General features: G+C 41.3%; 1 long non-coding RNA gene across 2 annotated transcripts; it reads left to right on the top strand.

The window, feature by feature from the left end:
- The first annotated feature begins 2171 nt into the window (after window positions 1–2171).
- Window positions 2172–7446, top strand: LOC126999217 (uncharacterized). 2 transcript variants are annotated; one of them, XR_007753147.1, is made up of 3 exons: window positions 2479–3286; window positions 4664–4777; window positions 5478–7446. It is a non-coding gene; the product is annotated as an uncharacterized LOC126999217 (long non-coding RNA). The 2 variants fall into 2 exon arrangements; XR_007753146.1 differs by having other exon boundaries at window positions 2172–3286; window positions 4664–7446.
- The last annotated feature ends 1469 nt before the right edge of the window (window positions 7447–8915 follow it).

Here is an 8915-nt window from a genome sequence, read left to right as displayed (position 1 = left end):
AAAAGGAGCATTAACACATGTTGATTCTTTTAAAACATAACAAAAGCATTCACATACTTAGTCAAAACATTATTTCGACAGTACATACATTTACCTAAATGTAAGTCATACTTTCTGATGGTTTTTATTATTATCTGCATTCTGTCATTCATTTTTTTTATTCATATTCAGTATATATCTATACTGAAAAGTATAATCTTTATATTCTGATCGTTAATTACTTCATGGGCACAATATGGTGAATAGTGTTCACAGCAACGCGGAAGGCATAGGAAAGGCTTTTGTAGGAATCACCTGTTGCTAAGAAACGAAGTGTGATCGCAATACGTAGTCCTGGCTCAATGGGCGATCTCCAGAATGTTTGCTTCTCAATGTGTGGGCCAACACGTGCAACAATCTCATTGAACAGGTCTTCATCAGTCCTGAGGAAGTTTTTTGTACAGCTCTGGATCTTCCTCTGCCAGTTCTTTCATGAGTGTGACATAATGACCCAAGATAGGCCGTCTCGTCAGGTAGGGCTTCACCCAAATCCTCTTCTTTTTCGACTTCTTTTTTGTCAGCTGTATCAGTTCCAGTATAGTTTTCTCTATGGCGAGACACTCCATGTTGTGCTTGTGCAGCATCAATATCCTCAGTTTGGCTAGGTCGCTCTCTTCCATGTTGTTGCGTTCACGAGGGACACTTGTGGACTGGTGCCAGTTCCAAGCAACGCCCCCTTTTTATACATCGGCAGAAATACCAAGATGCTACAACGGTTAGGCGCCGATGTCCGTGAAATACCGGGAAGGCACCTAGGCAAGTCCGTAACTTCATCGTGGTCGTCGTGGGTGGGTCGTGGGTTACCGGCTGTAACCTTGGTGATACACTGTCATTTTCCGTGGCCGCCGTAAGTGGGTCGGGAGGGCTCCGTGGTGGTGTCGCGAATGGTCCGGGAACGTCGTTCGCGTTCCGGCGTACTACCTTTGTACACCGTTGTACAGCCGCCACAGGGGTAATCCGGCTGTCAGATCGTGGCCAGAGGTCACGGATTAACCACCTGCTCTCCGGGAGGCCATCGTGGACCACAAATCGTGAATGTGTGAACCCAGCATTACCCTGGCGAACGGAACGATACTTCTGACAACCTTTCCTGCGGCACCACAACATTAGGGTCATCTCTCCATTTCTTTTCCTCTTGTTAACTTCTTTCATGTTTCCACCACAGTAACTACATGGGGCTTGAAATGTGAAAGTTACATGCTAATTGCGTAATTGCACAGCTGATCAGGCTAACACGGTATCTGCAGTTTACTCACAGTATAATTTGCAGCATCCAGAAGGTGGTTTTGCTTATTAGGCTAACACGGTTATCTGCACAGTTTACTCACAGTATCATTTGCAGCATCCAAAAGGTGGTTTTGCTTATTAGGCTAACACGGTTATCTGCACAGTTTACTCACAGTATCATTTGCAGCATCAAGAAGGTGGTTTTGCCGTAGGAAGGCAACATGCGACTTCCTCTGAAGGCACTATGTTGGAGTAAAATTCATGAGTAGGACGCATATCTGTGCACTTGTCGACGGACGGAGAGAGACACAGAGCATTGACATAATTGTGACGTGAAACGAATCATGATTCGTTGCTGATTTAGCAAGGTAGATAACACTCCAAAACAGACGCGTACCAGGTAGGCAAAAATAACGAGGTAGATAACATACCAAAACAGCACCAGATTTTCTTTCGAGGTACGACTTTCTTGCAACAGCATCGTTATTTCCTCTCGAAGTTGCAGCACGCGATTCAGAACTTTGCCACGTGAGAGCCAACGTACAGTCGGCTATAGAGAGTAGTGACACACTGTCCAGTAAGTTTCGTTCAGAAAGCGACATCTGGCAACTCCTCCACGTGACATGAAAATTATTATATCCTATCGAAATCGTACTGTTGTGGTGATCGGTGGTCACAGGTGCACTCTACATAATTTTAATTAAGATAGATATTTATCAAAAGTGCCCGTCGCTAACGCTTAATAAATATTTTTTCTTTGGGCTCTGTCGATATACATTTTGACACGAGCTTTTAGTTTCGTTCAAATTTAGTCAAGAGCAACTCTAAGTTGTTGATCAAACTATGATACATTTAAAAATATACTGCACTTATTAGGGGAGATTGTTATGCCTTTAAACCAAAAACAAAAAATTCCTGACAGCCGAGATCTTGTTCTTTATAAAAAAAATTATACGTAATAATAGGCTATAAACGTTCACATGATGGCGCCGTCGACCGCGGGCATTGATGGCTGGAGCAGCGGTATTCTATTAAAGCTCTTATGTCCGAAGGCACTGCAGTTGAGCTGTCACGTCAGTGGCTGTGGAAACGTATAATTTTTAATACCTAAAAAAATAGGAGAGAGAGAGAGAGAGAGAGGGCGATAGGCTGGGTGGGGACGGGAGACATGTCCATCAGCGACAAGGGGTCAGCTAGTCAGCGACACACACACACACATACACACACACACACAGGTGGGATAGTCTTCATCGCCAAAGCAAAAAGATGAATCATGCAATGAGTGAAGGAGAAATGCGGAGCGACATTCTTCACGAATCAAGGAAGGAGCCCCATCTGTACACAGACCGACAAGTGCTTCCCAACTCAGCCCATGTTTAATAAGGAGAAAGGCTTCTAGGATTTTGAAAATATCTTCTCCACGAGTTGTTGTGGCCACTGGCTCAGAGTACAAGTACTCATCCTTCATACCTTCCTTGTCAAGGTAGCGAACATAAACAATAAGTTGGGAACATGAGGCAACATCTGTCGACTCATCCATTTGCAAGGAATAAACAAGACTACTCTTCACAGCACTCACAACTTGCAGGAGAATATCCTCACTCATGTCCGAGATCCTACTTTTGACTGTATCAAAAGAAAAATAAAGAAAAGATGTATAAATGTACAACAGAAACATAATAAATGGCAAACACAAGAAAATACTGAGTTTTGTGGCAGATAGAAGCAGCCTCAAAGGCTGCTTTTACTCCGTCACTCGTCAATACCCGTATCTCCCCTCCTGCGTCACGACTTGCTCTGCTGAAATTACCGCACCATAACCACGTCATCTGCCACAATGAGCACATCTACGGGCCGGAGAACCAGCGCAGAAAAGGAGTAAGTTTAATTGGTCGCCAGATGAAACGGTCTTACATCAAATTCAAGAAAAAATACGTATAATCAGAGGGTGTTATGGGAAGAGTATTACCCCTGAGGATAAGAAGAGAGCGTGGACTGAAGTGGCAGAAGCTGTAACAAGGTTAGTAATCACATATTCATGGTTCAATCAGCTTACAAACTAACCTAACCTAATCAATTGAGTATTTTTTGCATAATAACACAACCACTGACCTTCCAAACAGAACATACCTTTTCATTCTGTATCTGAATAGTTTCATTATGACCATTTCTGCCACAACCCCCTCTCCCTCAACAACCTAACATAACTAAACCTAACCATGCCAAACCTGCCCTGTCCTACCGAACACATCCTAACTTAACATGCCAAGTTTGTTGGGGGGGAAGAGGGGGTTGGTATAGATAGTTAAGGCATATTTGCCCTGTTTTTATTCTTTATTTATATTTATTTTTTTATTATTTTTTTTATTGGGGGTGGGGGGGTGGGAATGCTAGGCATGCCAGACTATGGACACTTTTACAAGTACTTTATGTCAAGACTATATGGGAATAGGTAGGTTTCGTGAGAATGGCAAAGTAAGATTAAAATAGTATATTTATAGCATTGGTCAAACAGATTATGGTGATATAATGTTAGATTGGAATGTACTCAAGATAATGAAATTAGGGTTAACGCTTTTATTTTTTTTGTTACATATTCACATATCCATGATTCAAGTAACTTGCAAACTAACCTAACCTCGTCAAATGGGTATTTTTGTATACAAACACAACCACAGAGTTTCCAAACAGGACATACTTTTTCCTACTGCTCCACGCAAATAGCATCATCATGACCATTTCTGCTGCAACCCCCACTCCCTCAACAATCTAACATAACTAAACCAACTCCTGCTAAACCTGTCCTACCTAACACGTCCTAACCTAACATGGTAGGTCCCCAAGTTTGTTAGGGTGGAAAGGGGGTTAGTATAAGAGAGTCAAGTCATATCTACCTGTTATTTTATTTATTCCTTATTTAGATTTTTTTTGGGGGATGGGTGGGTTGGGCATGCCAGACTCTCAACACTTTTACAAGTATTTTATGTTAAGACTATATTGGAATAGGTAGATTTGATGAGAATGGTAAAGTAAGATTAAAATATTATTTTGATAACATTGGTCAAACAGTTTCTGGTGATATAATGTTAGTTTAGAAGTACTCAAAAGAATGGAATTAAAATTAATGCTTTGAATTTTTTTGTATAGCTGTATTGTGTAATATCATCCTACTTAGAGAAAAGCATTTTAGAAAAGTAGGTAATGAAAAGTACTATTTATGGCCATGTTCATAACAACTAAAAAGTTAATGTCTTATGATGCATGTAAATAAAATACCAGTACTGATTTAGCTTTCCATCACAGCATGTATTAAATGTTATTGGAGAAGGTATGGGAAATAAATAGCATGCCATAGTGAAACGATTAAGAAACTTGCTTCACATTTATACCCTGACAGTGCCTTCCCTGGGAGTGGACCCTGTACGCAGGATGACTGTGAGAGGCGTTGGTACAACGTACAACAAAAATTAAAGCCTTGCATTGCCAAGTGCAAGAATGAGCAGCGGCACTGGTAATTTTTTTTAGTTGTTATGTCTTTAAATGTTAGTTAGTTTTTTATGTGCTCACAGAATGCAGCTATACTGGCCACAATGCCTTTATTTCAGCTTAAAGTTAATAAGTTCATAGCAGTGAACTGCATATTTGATATAGAAATTTTTTTAATGTTCATCTGTCAATGACTATCAGTCTATCTAAATACCTTGGTTGTCTTCCCCCAGTGAAGGGTTTTAGCCAAGACAGGCACACACTTACTCACACTCATGTACACCACTCTCTCAGCTGCACAGCCCCTGAGGGAGTAAAAAAGGCCCTCACTGTATGGGGGATTAGCTGCACAGTTCAGACAGGGAACTTCCACACCAAGGCCTCACAGCATACACTGGTTTACCCCTGCCCCTTCATAACAATGACATTTCCCCCAGCACCTGAGTGCCCCACACGTGTGGCACCACAGATATGCAGGCGCCTGCCTATATAACTATGACATTAACTGTGGTAGATAAACTGGTGTATGACATCATAGGCTGCTCGTCTCATGTATTTGAAGGGGTACCAGAGCCATTCAGCATTGACATGATGTGCTAGGGATAGGACAGCAGCAACAGTCAAGCAGCAGTGAAATATTGACTGGCCTGTATGTTTTTGGCAAAAACTTTTATATTCTCATTAAAACAATTTATTAATCACCCTTAAATTCATATTCTTTGTAGATACACACTTTATCAGTATTGCTAGAGACCATCCCAGCACATTGTTCATTACTTGTGGAAAAGATACCATTAGCTGCTCCGGCAACAGCCACTGCTTCAATATCTGCTGGCCTTTGACATTAGCCACTGCTTCATCATCTGCTGGCCCAATGACACCTGCCACTGCTTCATCATCTGCTGGCCCTATGACACCAGCCACTGCTTCATCATCTGCTGGCCCAATGACACCTGCCACTGCAAGGGATGACAATGAAGCTGCTCCACCAGTCACCACCTACTTCATCGGAGTTAAGAGATGCCTTTCATAGGGTAGCAGTATAATTTTTTTATGCTGGGGCTGAATATTACTGCCTCAAGGCTATGATTTTGTCACTTTTTTTTTATTACTGAGGAGGTTAGGGTGGAAGGGGTGAAAAATAATCTGTGCTGTTTTTCGACAGAAATGGTTAGCAAATTCATTCAAAGCACAAAATTTACCAGAAAAAAAATTGTGTGCCATTGTGAGTGGGTTCACTTGAGATTGGGCTCCAATACGCCTCCGTGGTCTAGTGGTCAGCATGCCTGGCTTCTACGCGGGCCCGGGTTTGAATCCCGGCCCGGGCAGTCGGAGTGCAGCGCACCCAGCTGATCATCCTCCCTCTCGGGCTGGTCGATAAATGACTACCTGGGGAAACTGTGGTAACCCAGATGTCACACTGGCCCTGTGTCCCGGGGTAATGGGCTCCCTCCCACCACAGGCTCAAGGGCTAATGTTACGGAGATGAGCATTAGCTTATAACACCTTTAGGCACCGATCATATTTGCATTTTATGTAGTTTGTGATGCAGGCAGGATATTCATTAGCACCTAATTAGACTCATGCTGCTCTCCAGTGCTCTCTGATGAACTCACAATCAAAGATGTAGTATACTTATATGGTAGCATTGATTAATCTTAGGTCACTTGGTAAAGTGTTCACCTAAGTCCGACCCAAGCTGACAACATAAACCTAAGCGTGTTTGCAAGCTGAGTGTTTAGAATATTGGCATAATAATAAAAGATGCTGAAAACTGGATTCCACTACTTTATTGAATATATGAATAATTATATACTGAATTTGTAATGGAGCCAAGATAAAAAAAAAGCTATGTTTTTCAGCGGTCATACCATGATCTCATGAAAATAATTAGGTTGACATATATAATTAATTACTACGTATTTTGGTATGATGACCATTGCACGTTAATACCATAGCTTTGCTAGCATTGAGTAATCTTAGGTCACTTGGTAAAGTGTTCACATAAGTCCGACCCAAGCTGACAACATTAACCTAAGCATGTTTGCAAGCTGAGTGCTTAGAATATTGGCATAATAATAAAAGATGCTGAAAACTAGATTCCACTAATAGAGTAATTATATACTGAATTTGTAATGGAGCCAAGGTAAAAAAGCTATGTTTTTCAGTGGTCATACTATGATCTCATGAAAATAAATAGGTTGACATATATAATTAATTACTACGTATTTTGTTATGATGACTATTGCACACTAATACCATAGCTTTGAATCCAATGATGAATATCTTCAAGCAAGACACAAATAGCAACAGATTGGTCACCAATTCACTCAGTAAACACAATACTCCAGAAAAGTATACACTGAATTCACAATAAAGTTGTTTTTCCACTTGGAACTTTGTAAACAGAAACCAAGTAACCTCGTTTTACTTCACTTATAAGTCATGATGTTCGCGATGTGGTCACCTCGACCTTTCGTTCCACCTCCCTCACACTGGCAGACGTCTCTAACAAGCTTTTTTACCACCATTATCTCAATACGAATAACCAGCAGGAGTAATTTGTTTTCTAACGATTTTAAAGCAACAATAATTATAAATCATATTCTAAATTACATTTTAATGCAATTTTAATGTCATCTTTTTCATTTGCATGTGTGTACCTTTCTGCTACAAATAAAAGTTTTTTTCCCATGTTTTGTTTTCCTTAACTCAAATATTTCACATTTTAATCAATAACAGAGGCATCAAACACTAATTGTATGTTCATGCTGTTTTTTTTTTTTTTCTGTTGACATAAACTACGTCGTCTTCCTTTGGTGCCATTATTTTCACATGGGTACAGTCTATCACTCCCACAACACCGGCAAGTTGGTAGAATTCTGCTTGCTTTTCACGGATCTCCACCCTATCAAGGGGAGACTGGATAAACCTCCCGACTACCTACGGGGCACTGAGTGCGGCCAGAGTTTCCGCAATCACCCTGCTTACACTACTCTGGCTTACCCCAAACTCATCACTTGAACACTGCAGCATTTTTCCTGTAGCCAAGTATCTTTGAGTCAAAATCACTTTCAACCCCGGGGTGAGGAAGTGCTCCCTTTGAACTGGATCTTGTAGCTCTCTTCTCACCAAATCAGTCACATACTCCATTCCTGCACGGTCTAATATGTATGTCTTGACAAGTTCACCATCGTTATACAGTTCCAAAGCGTCCTATCAAACTCTAAATTGCGGAGGCGGGCTGGACGAGGAAGTCCGGTGGCCATGTTGATATGGGTCTGGGTCCGGGATTCACTATTAACTTTACTATTAAGTGTTTAGAAGTCCTCGCCAGCACTCCGAAGTTAATACCAAAGTTAATAGTAGGTATTAGGCTAATAGTTGTTGAGGATACACTTTGAGAGTGAAGTTAATACTAAAGTCGAAAGTTAATACCAAGTTTAGTATTAATAGTTGTCGAGGATACGGGTCCAGGTGGCTTCTGCTTCGTCCATCTCCAGCAAAGTACAGTTTTTTGCATAGGATGTTTTAAGATAGATAGCTAGGTTGCTGTGTGCCTGGAATTAATTAATTATTCCTTATTTTCCAGTGAGTTTTCTTTTTTGCTTTAAATAAGCTTTTTTTTGGGGGGGGGGGATATACCCCAATGGAGGAAGGCGGAGCATGCCACGCAACCCCCCAGACGGCTGGTAGAGAGATACCCAATTTTTTCAAGGAGGAGGCCCAACAACGGGGCTGAGGGTGTCGGAAAGAGCCCACCTTTCCACCCCCATGGCACAGGATAGGTCTCGAACCCATATGCTCCTGGCACCCTGCCGAAGCGCCAGGCCGAGACTCTACCACGGGAGCCCCCCATTAAATAAACTTAAGAGCAGGTTCATCTGGCCTTTGCTTATCCTATGAGAAGTGTGACTGGTCATAAATAATAAGTGACTAGAAGGGGGCTGTGAGTCTGAGAACTCAATTTTCAGATACTTTATTTTATATTTTTTTATTGCTGAAAATTTTACGAGGTCTCAAGAAGTGCAGACCTTTCAAGAACCCCACATTGATAATAATTCTTGTTTCAAGTTGGAATTGGGGATTTTAGCTCTGACTAATAAGGAAGGAGAAATTGGTACAATAACAACCAAGGTAATCGGGTCCGATCTCTCTGGCAA

This window comes from Eriocheir sinensis, chromosome 16 (genome assembly GCF_024679095.1).
Source record: "Eriocheir sinensis breed Jianghai 21 chromosome 16, ASM2467909v1, whole genome shotgun sequence".
Taxonomy (NCBI): domain Eukaryota; kingdom Metazoa; phylum Arthropoda; class Malacostraca; order Decapoda; family Varunidae; genus Eriocheir; species Eriocheir sinensis.
This window is presented reverse-complemented; position numbering and strand designations above follow the sequence as displayed.